Source organism: Schistocerca americana, chromosome 3, assembly GCF_021461395.2.
Source record: "Schistocerca americana isolate TAMUIC-IGC-003095 chromosome 3, iqSchAmer2.1, whole genome shotgun sequence".
NCBI lineage: Eukaryota > Metazoa > Arthropoda > Insecta > Orthoptera > Acrididae > Schistocerca > Schistocerca americana.
In genome coordinates this window covers 150,320,332-150,338,028 of record NC_060121.1, presented here as the reverse complement: position 1 = coordinate 150,338,028, position 17,697 = coordinate 150,320,332, and the positions used below count along the sequence as shown (strand labels likewise).

Below are 17,697 nucleotides of genomic sequence, written 5' to 3'. Positions count from 1 at the left end.
CTGTGCTTCATGTGTGAAGGGAACGAGAAGAAACCCTAAATGTGGTACAAAATGAAGAACCCTTTGCCCCGCAGTTCACAGAGGTTTGCAGAGTGTGGATGTACTGTGCAAGTCCACAATTAAAATGCACATATTTAAAATCAGTGGTTTTTGTCCGCTCCTCCAAAAGCCTTCTGCTAGCACGAGCTAATGTATATGAAGAGAAGATGATATCCCCAGAAGTTCTATTTATGGAAGAGTCCAAGGATATGACATTTTCAAAGAGTATCATAGGTTTTCAAAGCATAAAAAATGAAATACTTTGTCAACATAGGAAAGCATACTTTAAATTGCTCATTGCTCCAGTAAAACAAGGTACCAAGCTTTAATTCCATTGAAATCTACTGTCCTTTTAACCTAGTTCATAAGACAGAGAACCTGTTACATCTGACATGATCTATTAATTGTGCTTTATGTTACAGTGTATAGCACAAGTGGCAGGCAAATATTGATCATAAAACTGATGGTGGAGTTTTTGTATTGCCACCTAAATCAGAGTTAGATTTTTGAGTGGGAAGCGAGACAATCTGAGTCCACAAACCAGGTAATTGAGAAGCTAACTATATTTTAATACTTTAGATGGGTGCCAGTTGACCACACACTCCAATGTCTTCCCCACGCAGCTAGTAAGAGCAACATTATAATAACATGTGGCAATGCACTGGCCATCCCTACTTTTGGATTAAGGCTGTCTAGAGTGTAACCTTCACAGAGCAGCAAAGTCTGCAGTTAGGCATTTTTCATTATAAACAGCTAGAATGACTTCTTTTACCCCATTTTCTTGATAACATGCTGAAATGGATTTGGTGATATTCAGGAACAGTTTTGGGATCCTCATATAGAGACAATAGAGAGATAAAGGATGATTATATTATAAAGGATAATTATATCATAAAGGATTGTATTACAAAGGATGATTACATTATAAAGGAAAAGTGTAGTATTTATAATTTTGTTGTTGTACCAAGATGTGACAGAAGAACCAATTAACATTATAATAATATTTATCAGCCCAAACTGTCATTTTCCAGCAATATCCAGTGGCAGCAGATAGTCAGACACTCCTCTTCTGTGGCAGAGACTGATAGAAACTTCACGTCATTCTATGGTTAATGCCTTTGGGAATTATTTGTAGACATTTCACCTGGAGTACAGCAGCCATTGTCAACCTGTATAATCCTCTTAATATCTTCCCGTATTTTTAGAAATAACTTATTGAGTCCAAATACTACACTACACAATACCTGCCACCTTAATAGCCTAAATGGTAGCAGGTTCCACCAGAAACCACCAAATTCTACATAGGCAGCATGCAGCAGCAACAGCGGTGTTGCAATTGAGGGAACTAGATTGCATCTAAGGGTCATGTTGGTATATTCCTCCACCTAGAGTGATCTAAGTTGTACCTCAGCGCATAGCAGACAGTTGCAGTTGCAGCTCAGCTCTTTGCTCAGCTCAAGGCCATGCACACCAGCTACCTCTGGCAGCCCACTTGTTGGAGTGTCCCTGCCCAGTCTACATCCCACAGTACTGCGATGCCACACAGCAACTATGAACAATCTTCCTGGGATTCAGTGCTTCTGTGAATAACGACCATGTACTTGGCTAGTGTGACTACTGAACTGGGGTTTCTATGTGCTTTTGATTTTTACTCACGGATGATCAAGGACAACCATATCAGTCATTATTGTCTGAAGTAGAATTCAACTTTTCTGTGTTGCCATGTTCAGTAACTACGTATTTTAAAAACTAAATGGAGAACAATCAAACAAATACATGCCTTTAAAATAAAGGATGCAAAATCCTCCTCCTCCCTCTCTCTCTCTCTATCTCTCCATCCCCTCCTGCCCCCTCTCTGTGTCCATCTCCTCTTCCCACCTCCCGTTGTTCATCTCCCCCCACCCCCCTCTGTCCATCTCCTATGTCACACCAGTTTGATCCCAACCCCCTTTCCAACAGGAGGTAGTTCTTATCCCCACAGTACTTCCTTCCAGACAATAATTGGTACGAGTACCAAGTTTGATTGAAATCGATTCAGTGGTTTAGAAGGAGAGGTGGAACATACATACATATAGCAGCTTCACCCTTGTATACAGGGTGTTACAAAAAGGTATGGCCAAACTTTCAGGAAACATTCCTCACACACAAATAAAGAAAAGATGTTATGTGGACATGTGTCTGGAAACGCTTAATTTCCAAGTTAGAGCTCATTTTAGTTTCGTCAGTATGTACTGTACTTCCTCGATTCACCGCCAGTTGGCCCAATTGAAGGAAGGTAATGCAATTGTGCAATCACGTCATCAACACAGATTTTCTGTGAACGTTTGGGCAGGCATTGTTGGTGATGTCTTGATTGGGCCCCATGTTCTTCCACCTACGCTCAATGGAGCACGTTATCATGATTTCATATGGGATACTCTACCTATGCTGCTAGAACATGTGCCTTTACAAGTATGACACAACATGTGGTTCATGCACGATGGAGCTCCTGCACATTTCAGTCGAAGTGTTCGTATGCTTCTCAACAACAGATTCGGTGACCGATGGATTGGTAGAGGCGGACCAATTCCATGGCCTCCACGCTCTCCTGACCTCAACCCTCTTGACTTACATTTATGGGGGCATTTGAAAGCTCTTGTCTACGCGTCCCCGGTACCAAATGTAGAGACTCTTCGTGCTCGTATTGTGGATGGCTGTGATACAATACGCCAATCTACAAGGCTGCATCAGCACATCAGGGATTCCATGCGACGGAGGGTGGATGCATGTATCCTCGCTAACGGAGGACATTTTGAACATTTCCTGTAACAAAGTGTTTGAAGTCACACTGGTACGTTCTGTTGCTGTGTGTTTCCATTTCATGATTAATGTGATTTGAAGAGAAGTAATAAAATGAGCTCTAACATGGAAAGTAAGCGTTTCTGGACACATGTCCACATAACATATTTTCTTTCTTTGTGTGTTAGGAATGTTTCCTGAAAGTTTGGCCGTACCTTTTTGTAACACCCTGTAGATATGTTGCATATATTGCACACATATATGTCTGACTGACAGCTGTTTGACACAATGTGTGTGTGTGTGTGCTTCACACTTTTAAAGTATTCCAGGCCAACTACGTAAAGGAAAGAAATACCAACAGGTTGTTTCAAATATTATCACACGTGTTCCCTTCTCATACCCACACTACTCCTGACAGTAGCAGGGTTTCTTCCTCCCACACTATTTTCGTTCAAATAATGAGTCATGTACACATCAAATATGGTCAACTGCTCCAGGCATTTCTGAGTTATACTCTTATATCAGCCTTTTTCACCCCCACCCTCTCCCATTGGGGTGTCTTACCGGCATGTAAATTTTTCCAGATGGCAAGTGATATGTGTCCCAAGTTTGGTAGAAACTGCTTCAGATGTTATATAGATATGCTGATCAGTTACGGTCTTTGCTCCAACATTCCCCCCCCCCCCCCCCCCCACCTCCCACCCAACTTCAGTGGTGAAACATCATCAGGACTGTCGCTAATGAGCCTAGTGATCCTGAAACATACGGATTTGATAAATTCTGCAGCCAATAATACACTCTACGAAAGAAAAAAAAAGTATAAAAGAATAACAACGGTAAAGAAATTGGTAGAGTGATGTACAGGCACAGACAAATTATTACAATTTCAGAAAAATTGAATGATTTACTCAGTAGAATGAGGTTCATAAAATGAGTAAGTCAATAACACATTGCTCCAACTCTGGCCCTTACGCAAACAGATATTTGGCTTGGTGTTTTATCCCCAGTGATGCCATGTCAAATTCTGTTCAATTGGCACACGATATCATCAAAAGCTTGAGCTGGTTGGAAAGCCCTGCCACAATGTGCCAAACCTTCTTAATTGGGGAGAGATCTGGTGACCTTCGTGGCCTAGGTAGGGTTTGGCAAGTACAAAGACAACCAGTAGAAACGCTCCCCATATGCGGGCACACATTATCTTGCTGAAATATAAGCCCAAGATGGTGTATCAATAGGGGTAACAAAATGTGGTGTTTAATATTGGCAATGTATTGCTGTGCTGTAAGGGTGCCACATATGACAATCAAACAGGTCCTGCTATGAAATGAAATGGCACCACACACTACCACTCCTGGCTGTCAGATCGCATGGCAGGCGACAGTCAAGTTGGTATGTCACCTTTGTCTAGGGTATTTCCAGACACATCTTCAGCATGGAATCTCATTGACTGGAGTAGAATTGTCTTTAGTGATGAGTCCCATTTATAAATAAGCCCTGATGACCACTGAAGAAGTGTCTGGAGACGCCACACACAGCAGGGGGATACCAAGTTGATTGTCGCCTGTCATACAGTCCAACAACCAGGAGTGATGGTGTGGAATGCCATTTCATTTCATAGCAGGGGCGCTTTAGTTGTCACCCATATGCTTGCTAATCCTACCTTGACCAGCCAGGTCACCAGATCTCTCCACAATCGAGAACATTTGGAGCATTATGGGCAGTATCCTCCAACCAGTTCAGGATTTTGAAAATCTGACATACCAGTTGGGCAGGATACGGGGCAATATCCCTCAGGGGGACATCCAACAACTACACCAGTGAACACTAAGCTGAATAACTACTTATATAAGGGCCAGAGGTGGACCAACACGTTATTGACTTGCTCAATTAGGCAACTCTTGAATAAATCATCCAATTTTTCCAAAATTGTAATCATTTGTTTGTCCGTACATAGATGTCATATCTACCAATTTCTGTCCCATTCTGACAATTCTTTTATGGTGCATTTTTTCCCTTACAGTGTATACGCACTTTGCACCAACTGGATTGTGAAGCAATCTGCTAGTGCCACCATCATGCAGGAACACCAATTGGACAGGCATAAATAACAGTAAAGAAGAACTATTGTTTCACCATTACTCTACCTCCTATGAGAGGTAGATGGTTCTTATCCCACAGTGCTTCTTTCCAGACAATAAGTGGTGTGTGTACCAAGATTGGTTGAAATCGACCCACTGGTTTAGATGTGGAACACACAAACACAATGAGGTCTCCTGAATAGGATGACCTCCTACATGCCAACCAGCATGGACTCCGAAACATCGATCACGTGAAACACATCTTGCACTTTTCTCTCATGACATACTGAAAGCTTCGGATCAAGGCAGTCAGGCAGCTGAAATATTTCTTGATTTCAGAAAAGCATTTGACTCAGTAACACAGCCACACTTATTGCCAAAAGTATGATCATATGGGGTATCAAGTGGAATTTGTGAGTGGATTGAGAACTTCTTGATAGGAAGGGAGTGCCATGTCATTTTGGATGGAGAGTCATCTTCAAATGTAGAAGTGACTTCGGGTGTGCACCAGGGAAGTGTGTTGGGACTCTTCCCGTTCATGTCGTATACTAATGATCTTGCAGACAGTATTAATAGTACATGAGGCTTTTTGCAGTTATCTATAATCAAATACTGTCTAAAAGAAGCTACATAAATATTCAGTCAGATCTAATAAGATTTCAAAGTGGTGCAAAAATTGGCAACTTGCTTTAAATGTTCAGAAACGTAAAACTGTCCACTTCACTTAACGGAAAAATATTGTATCCTATAACAATAACATCAATGACCTGCAGATCGAATTGGCCAACTCATGCAATTATTTGAATGTAACACTTTGTATGAATATGAAATAAATTGAACATGTAGGCTCAGTTGTGGGTAAAGGAGGAGGCAGATTTTGGTTTCTTGCTAGAATGCTGGGAAAGTACAATCACTCTACAAAGGAGAATGGTTACAAATTGCTTGTGCAGCCCATTCTAGAATACTGCTTGAGTCTGTGAGACTCATATCAAATAGGACTCACAGGGGTTATTGATCACATACAGAGAAGGGCAGCATAAAGAGTCACAGCTTTGTTTGACTTGTCGGAAAGTGTTACAGAGATATTCAAGAAATAGCTGGCACTCTCTTGAAGATAGACGTTAACTATTCTGAGAAAGTATACTAATAAAGTTTCAAGAACCAGCTTTAAATGACGATTCTACAAATGTACTAAAATCCTCTATATCTTGTTCACATAAGGATCCTGAAGATAAAGCAACCATTCTTCGTGTGCTCCATATGTGAATGTAAAAACACAAATTCCTAATAAGTGATACAATCAATGTACCCTCTGCCATGCACCTGTACAATGGTTTGCAGAGGATAGGTATAGATGTACACATAGTAAATAGAGATACATAGTATTATTGTTCTAGGGTATAAGTCAACAACAGAATCATCAACCCGTATGAAAATTGGAACCTAGTGTAATGTACCAGTAATAAAAATTTTAGCAAATTACAGTAAAAATAACAAACTACGAAATGGATTTAGATAATATGTACAATTCTGGATAAGGTATATATCTGCAATGCATAAAAAATTGTTTTTATTTATGATGACAGATTATGATTGCAAAGTATGGTGACACTTGGGCCAATGCCTTGATTTTCTTTCAAGATAGTTGCCGTAATAGTATTTTTATTTAGTCGTCTGTGTTTGTTGAAAGGAAATTTTGACACCAGCTCCAACCACATAGATGTCCTTGAAAATAAAGTTAATATAAAGGAATAGTAATATATATTTTTGGATTTAATAACAACTTTCTTGAATATGATACTAGCATAATTTCAAACAGATCATGCACCTGAGTAGAAACAAATGTGCCAATTAAATAATTAACGTTACAGTAATAACTTGACAACTTGAATGTGATTGTACAATAAATAGACTTAACACTCAAATACAAAACTAGCTCACTTTGGCAGATGGCAGAAGCTACAGGTCACCTAAAGCTCTATTTTCTTTTACTGGCATCGATTCACCTGTATTATTTCTTCATGTTGCATTCCCTATTTACTCTGCATTGTGTTAATTAACGTGTGTTCGGAAGTAGAAGAACAAATTCAGGGAAGTATGCAGGGACGATTGATAGCAAACAGAAGCGACAGGATTGGTGAAATCGAAGTTGATGGATTCATGTTGAATAATGGTGCTTGTAACAACTAATTTCCTATCAATTCTCAAAGACAATACGAAATTAAAAAGATCCAATAGTAAAATTTGCATTGTTGCAATAATCGCCTTGTTAAAGCTGGCTTTAGTCATGTAGTTCTGTTTTGTTGACTACTCGTAAACCAGGGCCCACCAGAGAGTGTGATAATATCTGGGACCCACCTACAAAACGGTAAATGTACGTAGTTTGAAAAATTCTCCCTGTAAGGGAAACGCTACCACGAGTTTCTACAGGCAATAACGGTGATTTTACACAAACAACATTACCACTTCAAACTAATTCAGAGAAACGAAAAAAAGCTTAACATCACTGACGAACTTAAAAATTTTAATGTACCTATTATTTTCGCCACGAGTTTCTAGTGATTTCCCAGGATCAACTTCGCAAAACTCACAAATATGAAGTTGCTTCGGTGTACGTTACTCCCCGTTTTATCGGTTGACACAGAGGGAGCAAAAAAAATTTACTTTTGCTCTCCTGCTCACAACATTCAGTGACATTATTAATTACCGTATTTCTTCTGCTGCTTTCCTTAAAGTATTATCGCTTGTCATTTCCGAGAAGTGGAAATAGAATCTGATGCCGCCCGTGATAAGCGAGGAACCGCTTTGTCACTCATCAGTAGATATATTAATGTGCGATACATTACAATACGGCCTCACAACAATCACTTGACAATGGCTACATACGCAAGGTTATGTGTTAGATTGCCGGGGTTGACATAGCGTGCCCAAGTTGATTGACTTCTGGCGTTGAGCACCAGTGAGCCCATAACCAGCGGTTCCCAACCTTTCCCTCTGACGGAACACTTCGAAAATCCTGGTACTTTGATGGAACGCCTGTTTTATTTTGAAAGTTAACGAATTACCGATACCGTCATAAAATATTTTCGTGAAGAATATAAAAACTGGAAGAAATGCCAAATGTTATTGGTAATAACGCGCACCTGACTTTTTGAGGTGTGAACAGTGGTCGATTGCCATATATACACCCGTTAAATTAGTGTCGTAAACATTTCGAAAAGAAAACGCCATATTATTAACAGCTTTTCGCGGAGCACTTATTCAATTCCCGCGGAGCACCAAAGTTTCGCGGAGCAGACCTCGCCCTAGCTATACACAGTTTCATGGTAAACATACCATCAACTGAAATGTCAATGGAAATACAGCGCGATGCTGTGAAAATACCACCTTACTGGCGAAAAAATGTGAAAATGTTGTTTTCGCAAGTGAAATCTCAATTCGTTAGAAGTAGATAATGAAGCTGTCGCGCTAATTTAAGATTTCATGTCCATTGTCAGCTTCCCCGTATCCAGACTTATAGGCACGTCCCATAAACCAGACAATGAAGACTAAAAAAATGACGACTGGGGCAAAAATCATGTAGTATATTTCTGTGCAGCGGAAGGAGGAGAGCCATGAACAACAAACTAAAAATCCTGACCGGTGGGGGTGAGTTTGGCGGGGGAGGGAGGGGTATGTAAAGGTCACTTGGCGAAGAGTTCTCGGGCTTCCAGCCGGGTGGCGGTGTCTTCAAACTGCGACGTTTCGACGAGTGACATACTCATCATCTTCTGGCGAAGTGCCGAGACTTTGCGGATGCCGGTCCCTTTATACCTGCGGTGTGGCCTCCACCACCTGGCCGCGGGAGGCTGGGTCCATAGGAGCCGGCGGGCGGGGTGGAGGGGGAAGCGGGTGCGCCGTTCGTGTCTGCGTCAGAGCATTCTGATCGCGTCTCGTGAGCTGGACGGTTCTTGTTGCGTTCCTGGCGTATTGCGGCTAAAGGCCGGTTCCCACTAGGGCTGCCGCGCGTCAAAACGGCGCGTCAGCGGCGTGGTTGCCATGGAAATGGCGTCAGCGGCAAGGCGCGGCGGGCTCTGCGTCGCGGTTAGACCATGTCGAACCGCTTCCGCTGCCGCGTGCCGCGCTCCAGGTGCGCGCCGCCAATCACAGAACGCGCTGAGCGTGACGTCAGGTACGGACTCCCGGGCCACACGAACTTTCGCCGAACCGCTGGCGCGGACGCGGCGGCAGCTATGAAATACGTATCATCCGATTCCAAGGAAACTATTCGGTAGAAAAATTTGAGTCTTGGGCATGTTACAGCCTGATATCTTCTCTCGATAAAGGATCGAATTTATTTTCGTTATTCGTCGTGGTTACTTGCTGTATCGCGTTTACGTAAACCTTTACACGAAATTTTAATAAGTGTGCAGAGGTAAAAACGCATTGCGTGGACTTTGCGTACAGTTCATTTTAGGTAATACATTATTGCGTATGAAATTTAGTCAACATATCGAAATTGTTTTTAAAGCTGAGAGCAGATCGATAGCTATCACCGTTCTCGAGATATTGACTGATATGTCGGCGGACGGGCTGTGCCGTCACCGCTCGCGGGTTGCTGGCGACGCGACCGGTACTTCGTCCTGCTCGTCGTAAACCATGTGGTTGTATCAACCGCAAATTTCGTAAACGGTTCAAGAAATCGAAATGTGTTTTTTTTGCAAACGATAACTTGTGAAAAGTCATGTATTTTGTCGCATGATAAATATCCTAAATCTGTTTATATACCGAGATATGAAAGTAACTACAGTTTTTCAGAAGGGATAGATGAATATTTTTAAATGGCATTAATAGCATGTCGAATGAGAAGTTAAACCGAAACTAATTTGCTGGTATGTCATAAGATGTAATTTACTAAATATGTAGAGCTATTGATTATTTCCTTTCTTTTTTCTGTATCCAGTGTACTTTACTGATTCAAGACGCGTTTCGCCTTTTACTTTAAGGCATCTTCGGTGGAACCTAGAATGACTCAGTTTTGTTTTGATCTGTGATACTTGCAGATTATAAAACAGTTCACATCTTTTTTTACGTGAATGACTGATTACTTACAGTGAATTGAGTTTTTGGCGGACATATACGTTTCCCTGTCACTAGCAGTAGACGTTTTACCGAAAACTCTGATTTAAAGTCGTAACTACAGTGTGTTCACCTCATGTCCCTTCCTGTCTGGTTTGTTTATGTACATGTTGCCAACCTGCAGAATTATATGCTGAAAACTAATGCTTGTTTATTTTTGTTCTCCTTGTATCTGTATGTGTGTGTGGCTAGCCAGTGATAGTTATAGAAAGTTGAAAGTGAATCCAGTAGTTGTCAGACAGTGGTTGAAAGATTTGGTGTTCAGCTGATTTCAGTTTTGGTTTAAATGTTTTAAGGAGTGCATGGAAGAGTAAATTCACTGCTTACATGAATAGATAAAATAGTAGAATAGTATTTCAACAGATGATTATTATCAGAATACTATCACCCAACCTCTTTGTCCTCACTCTTTGACGCCCCATAATACGTCCTGTCAACTAACCCCTATTGTTGTCAAAGTTGTGTCGTAATTTCCTCTTCCTCCTCTATTTAATTCCGTACCTCTTCTTTAGTCACACGATCCTCGTATCTAATGTTCAGCATTCTTATGAATCACCACGTTTTGAAAGCGTCCATTGTCTTCTTGACAGAACTGTTCATCGTCCACGTTTCACTTACATACAAGGCTGCACTCCACACAAATACCTTTGTAAAATAGTATCCAACCATTAGCATTTATATTCATTGTGAACAAATTTTCTTTTTCAGAACGCTTTTCTTGCTATTGACAGTCTTCAGTCAGGTTTGCGTCTGCACCAGGAAATGCCTTACAATTTAAAATCTGGTTTCGAAAACTGTTCCAAATATATATTATTCTTTCATGATTCTTAAGCAAGGTGCTGGCGATGATTACATTATGCTCTGTGGGAAATTCTATCAGGTGGCTTCCACTTTCATCCCTTCCACCTAGCCTTTGTGTTCTTACTGTTTTCGTGTACCTGCTACCGTACCACATTTTAAATTTTTGTCTCGCTTAACTATCTGAATAATCTCTCTTGTTCTACATTGTTTCAATGTGTTAGGAGATAGTGAACAATCGTGAACGGTAGTCATGAAATCTGTTTATGGTGAAATGAGAAAACATGAATAATGAAATATGTGAAAGAGTACATTGTACAGAAAATGAAAAATTGGTATGTCTTCACCCAACTTCGTCTTTCCTTCATGTAGGTGTAAGATATAGTTAATCAAACGCACCGCGCGTTTCAGTGGGTCCTGCCCCGTACCTCAGTGGCTGTCCGTCATTGGCTACCGCTAGCGGCTGCCGCTTCCAGGTGGGAACGCCAATTCCGCGAGCCGCCGCGTCAAAGCGGAAAACGCTTGCCGCCGCCGTTGCCGCACGCCGCGCTGCCGCGCTCTAGTGGGAACCGGCCTTAATGCTGGATTCCAGGCCGCGCTCAGTTGATAGCCTTCGTCCGTGTTCACAAGATTCTCGTGGACCCGTATTTCTATTGATTCTTTAATGACGCTATCCCAATAGCTCCCGGCTCGGCACAGCACCCTGGTGTTTTCGAAATCAAAGGTGTAGTTTTCTTTGATGATATGTTCAGCTATAGCAGATTTCTCTATCTGTCCAAGTCGAACATGCCTGATGTGTTCCTCGCACCTTTTAGAGATGCAGCGCTGCGTTTTGACCAATGTACTGCACACCACATTCGCAGGCAATGTTGTATATACCAGGTGTGTTTAGTTTGAGTGGGTCTTTAGCTGAGCCCAGCAGCTCTTTCGTCTTCGGTGGTGGTCGGAAGACGGTATTTATGTTAGATTTTCTTAATAGCCTCCCGATTTTGGCTGATGTGGGCCCCAAATATGGAAGAAAGGCGAGTCTCTTGTTAACTTCCTCTTCCTCTTCCTGAAATTTGTCAGCCTGTCTCCTCTTGAAGGCCCTGCCAATCTGTGTTTCACCGTACCCGTTTTTCCGTAATACCTCTCTTATGTGGTGTAATTCGTCTGAGAGGCTTTCTTTGTCACAAATGACGTGCGCCCTATGTACCAAGGTGGTCAGTACTGACTGGCGTTGCGCCGGATGGTGGCAGCTGGTTGCATGGAGGTACAGGTCTGTGTGTGTCTTTTTTCTATATACTGAATGGCCCAGCGTGTCATCCGCTTTCTTCCTGATCAGTACGTCCAGTAATGGAATACAGCCATTCTCTTCTACTTCCATCGTGAAGGTGATATTCTCATGTATGCCATTTAGGTGGTCCATAAACTCCTCCAGTGCCTGCCTGCCATGCTGCCAAATCACGAAAGTGTCGTCCACATATCGGAAGAAGTGCCTGGGTTTACGGTGAGCAGTTTGTAGTGCCACCTCCTCAAAGTGTTCCATATAAAGATTCGCGATCCCTGGAGCAAGGGGAGATCCCATGGCCACTCCATCCACTTGTTCATAATGCTCTCCATTGCACTTGAAGTAGGTGGTCGTAAGTGCATATTCAAAGAGCTTCCCTGTTTCAGGCTCGAAGTGCTGATTAAGGAGCGCCAAGGCGTCTTGTAGTGGTACTTTCGTGAACAAGGAGGTGACGTCGAAGCTCACGAGTAGGTCATCACTCTGTACTCGGATGTCCTTCAGTATTCTAACGAAATCTGCGGAGTTTTTCACGTGATGACTGCAGTGTCCCACCAGTGGTTTCAATAGTGTTGCCAGGTATTTGGCCAGTCCATAACTGTGCGATGGATTCGGGCAAACTGCAGTTTAAACATGGTAGATGGTCATAAAAAGCCAAAATACGCAGGAGGCTGTGGTACACACAAGCCTTCGTAGTTCTGTGCTTGAGCAACAGTGGAACGCGGACAGCTATGTCTTCCAGGGTGCTGGTCACATGTAACAACAGCAACCAGAACGACAACAATCACGATTCAGTGACAAGGCGCGGACAAAGACTTTACACGTGCGCTTGGTTGGGGGGCGGGGCTTGTGCAATGTTCGGGGCTGTTGCTAACGTTTCCTGTAACAGGTCCGCTATAATTTGTTCTTGCGATAACTGTTGCAGTCAGTTTAATGTAATTTTTTCGTTTGTTCGACATTTTAATTCTGTATTCACATTCTTTGTGTATTCAAATGTATGTCGCCATCGTGTTCTGAAGCTGATTAAAAGTTGGTAATGTTTCCCCCGGTATTCTAATACGCATACATGAATAGCTGCCGAATTTCCATTTGCAACGCACTTCGTACATCATTCATTTTTCATAACCAAATAAAATACTGTACTTTGGTTTAGAATCATGTTATGGTTTCTTAATGACAAGAGAATACCTTTGACTGTTACGTTTACTTAAAAAGCAGCATGTATGCGTACATACAGCATCGCCATATGCATGAGAACTTCTATTGCAAACCAATTCAGATACAACAAAAGTTTGAGTTGATAGAATTTTATGCTGTTTCCTCCAGTGTTTCATATAACTGTCAGTTTTTTTAAGCAGGGCATTAGAATGTTTCTGGTGACTTGTTCATAGTTCCTCAAGTACCCATCCGTTACACTACCGCGAGTTAAATGTCACGTGATTGATCGAACAAGGTCGATACTGTATCGCGGGTTTCTGCGTATCGGGAGAAGTGGAGCCCATTCCAATGGAAGTATTTTTTGCGAAGCTCTACCCTACTGAACTCCTCAAAATAAATTTCTACGAAACCTAAATAGCCAAAGCTTCATCTGTAATCTAATACGACTCCTATATTAATCTATTAAACGCTATAAAAATGTTTACCTTAGCAGCAAGAGTGTAATATAAGTCGATTCTGTAGTTTTCGAATGACGAATTAGTGCAAAAAACCTCGTCTTATAATCAGGTAAATACGGCATTTAAGCAGCTTATTATAGACAGTATTTGATTACAGATAACAGCATGATCTGCAAAGAGTCTGATGTTACTGCTAATATTGTCCGCAAGGTAATTAATATACAACATGAGTATGAACAGCAAGGAACCCAACAGACATCTCCCAGGGCACATGAAGTTACGTGTACACGTGACAATAATTCTCTACCCAAGATGACATACTGTGTCTTCCCTACCGAAAGTCCACAATTCAGTCACAAATTTCACTTGATACCCCATATGATCGTACTTCTGACAATAAGCATAAGAGTGAGCCTTCTTGTAGACAGATATGACCTATGCGTTTTCCCAAGAACTGGGCACAGTTTTTTGTTTGAGGCATCTGTGACTTTTTATAGTTAGACAAGGAGCTAACTCAGTTGCAAATAAAGTATAGAATCTGATAGGGATTCCGTCGGGCCCTGGATCTTTTTTCAGTTTTAATGATTCCAGCTGTCTCTCAACACCACTGACACTAATACTTATTTCACTCACCGTTTCAGTGGTAAGAGCATTAAATTGGAGCATTTCACCAGGGTTTTCCTTTGTAAAGGAACATTTTAAAATGTAGTTAAGCATTTCAGCCTTTACATAAAAGCACTCTGTCGTCAGGCCACAAGTGGCCCATCAAGACCATCTGACCGCCGTATCATCCTCAGCTGAGGATGCGGATAGGAGGGGCGTGTGGCCAGCACACCGCTATCCTGATCGTTACGATGGTTTTCTTTGACCGGAACCGCTACTATTTGTTCAAGTAGCTCCTCAATTGGCATCACGAGGCTGAGTGCACCCCAGAAAACGGCAACAGTGCATGGCAGCCCGGATGGTCAACCATCCAAGTGCCGGCCATGCCCGACAGCGCTTAACTTCGGTGATCTGACGGGAACCAGTGTATCCACTGCGGCAAGGCTGTTGCCCAGCTTTTACGTAGCTACCCTCAATTTCAGTTCTTTTCTCATTCACTACAGATTGGTCACTAACTTTGGTGCAGCTAACAGCCTTAACATATGACCAGAATTTGTTAGGGTTTTGTGACAGATCATTTGACAACATTGTGCTACGACAGTCATTGAAGGCTCCATGCTTTGGACTCTTGACAGTTAAAAGCATTTCATTGAGCACTTCTCTATATAAAGGCCTATGCTATGTTTAACAGCTATCATCCAGTAATCTGTGTTTCTTTAGAAGTTTCCTTACAGTGACTGTGTACCATGGAGGGTCCCTCTCATTATCAACTGTTCTACTGGGTACATACCTATCCAGTGAATCGTCAATTATTCTTTTATAAACTTGAGCCATATTTCCTCTATGTAGTGTTTGAGCACCAGGAAGGGGGTTGGTAAATGTCGTGTCTTGTTGCTGCCCATCATTAACAGCACAATCTAAAGCCATCTAACAATGTTGTAGTCACTTGGTGGTGAATTAGTGAATGACCAGAAAGTTATTGCACTCCCCTCACCATGAAATGTGTTACTGGTAGACTGCATAAATCTCTTCCAGTCAGGAACTTCTGTACTTGTAGAGCGGGCTGTGCCAAGTGGAGCCACTTATCACACATCTGCAGTATATCTTGTAAGGTGAGTGCCAATGTGTCTGATGCGATCGGACTGATCATGTGTAATCTAGAAAAATAATCTCCTGTAACGAACTGTTGAAATACCTGAAGCTCCATAACACAATGATGACCTACTTCTGTTACAAAAGGAAGAAATTTAAGCATCTGACCATCTTCATATGTTGGGAGAGCTAAGGCTGGGGTGATTCCCCAGGTACGATAATCTTTGTAATCCAGAATGCAGTGGAGTGTGCGCTGATATGAAACTTTGTGGCAGATTAAAACTATGTGCTGGACTAAGACTAACACACAGAATCTTTGCATTTCGTGGGCAAGTGCTCTACCGACTGAGCTACCCGACCGTGCTTCATGACCCATCCTCACAGCCTTATTTCTGCCAGTACTTCCTCTCCTACCGACCAAACTTCACAGAAGTTCTGCAAAACTTGCAGAACTTGCACTTCTGGAAGAAAGCGTATTGTGGAGAGATGGCCTAGCCACAGCCTGGGGGATGTATCCAGAATGAAATTTCACTCTGCAACAGAGTATACCCTGATATGAAACTTCCAAGCATATTAAAACTGTGTGTCAGATCAGTACTGAGACCACCTGTACTCACAGCTTTACTTCCACCAGTACCTTGTCTCCTACCTGCTAGTCCTGCAAGTCTTGCAGGTGAACTTCTGTGAAGTTTGGAAGGTAGGAGAGGAGATTCTGGTGGAAGTAAAGGTATGAGGATGGGTCTTGAGTTGTGCCTGGGTAGCTCAGCTGGTGGAGCACTTGCCCACAAAAGACAAAGATCCTGAGTTCAAGTCCCAGTCTGGCACACAATTTTAATCTGTCAGGAAGTTTCACATCATGCACACTCTGCTGCAGGGTGAAAAGTTCATTCTGGAAGCATACCCCAGACTGTGGCTAAACCGTGTCTCCGCAATATCCTTTCTTCCAGAAGAGCTGGTCCCGAATGTTTCACAGGAGAACTTCTGTGATATTGGGAAGCTAGGAAATGAGATACTAGCGCAAGTAAAGCTATGAGGATGGGTCATGAGTCATGCTTGGGTAGCTGAGTCAGTAGAGCACTTGCACACAAAGGTAAAGGTCTCGAGTTCGAATCTCGGTCCAGCACACAGTTTTAATTTGCCACGAAGTTTCAGTTTTGGTGCTTTCAGAAAGAGACTGCAGCACACATGTAATGACCTCTATTATTTAAAACTGAATAAAAAGTATACAACTTCTATTACTGGACTTGCTGGAGATGAAATCTGAAAAATGTTCCACGGTAGAACATTCTCTCCTATGCAAAAATGTTTGGAAATGGAAACACTATGCTGAAAACAGTACAGTGAACACCTACTGGTCCTTGAGGTCTTTAATGAAGATTTCTATGGCCAGTTCTTCTTGTGGATGTTTGCCAGTCAGTTATTGGTACAGATCTTTTTAGTTATTATGGTGTGCTGCTTGATGTTAACTCAAAAACATTGCTTGACTGACAAACTTTAATTGTTAGTACAGGCTCTGTACCATACCAGTTCACAGTTTAATGTTTTTGATTGACCCACAGCACCAGTATAAAGGCTTGTTAAAGAGATGGTTGGAGCAACCTAATTACAGCTTTCCTGAAATTAATGTGCAACACACTGTCACAACTGTCTACAAGCCAGATGCTTGTCAACAGAAAAATTAGTTCAAGCAAAACTCTAATGTCAAGAGATGATTAAGCTTGGCATATGCCCTTGTAAAAGTTGCTGGTCTAATCCTCACCACTTTGTTCCAAAGAAAGATGTAACTTGGCATCCCTCTGGAGATAAAGAGCTTTAAATGCCACAGCGCCAGACCACTATCCAATACCTCATTTACAAGATTTCAACTGCAAATTCACTTACAGAAAAATATTCTCTAAAACTGGTCTTATTTGAGCTTATCATAATATCCCTGTTATGACAGAAGATGTGCCTAAAGCAGTTATGATTACACCTTTTGGACTTTTAGAGTTTTTGAAGATACCATTTGGTCTCTGCAGTGCAGCACAGTCATTCCAGCAATTTGTTCGCACCATTCTGAATGATTTTTTTCCCTTTGCATTTTCACATTCAGTTGATATTTTCCTTGCTTTAACATCACATGAAGAACATATGAGGGTCTGAGAGTACAAGTGGTACAAGTGAAATTTCACAAGAAAATGATATAAATGCTCATTTGGAAAGCTAAAATGTGGAACTCTTCTGAGTAAAAGAAGTACAAGCGATTTCCAGCATAGTGCTCCACTCTGTGATGATAAAGTTTAAGCTCTATGTCAATACCTGAACTGCA

General features: G+C 41.8%; 1 protein-coding gene and 1 pseudogene across 1 annotated transcript in view; both read right to left on the bottom strand.

Moving 5' to 3' along the window:
- The window catches only part of LOC124605103 (hemocytin), a 569,639-nt gene that overhangs the window by 529,075 nt on the left and 22,867 nt on the right, over positions 1-17,697 (bottom strand). The gene's annotated exons all lie outside the window — the stretch shown is intronic.
- LOC124608078 lies at positions 14,632-14,749 on the bottom strand (annotated as a pseudogene).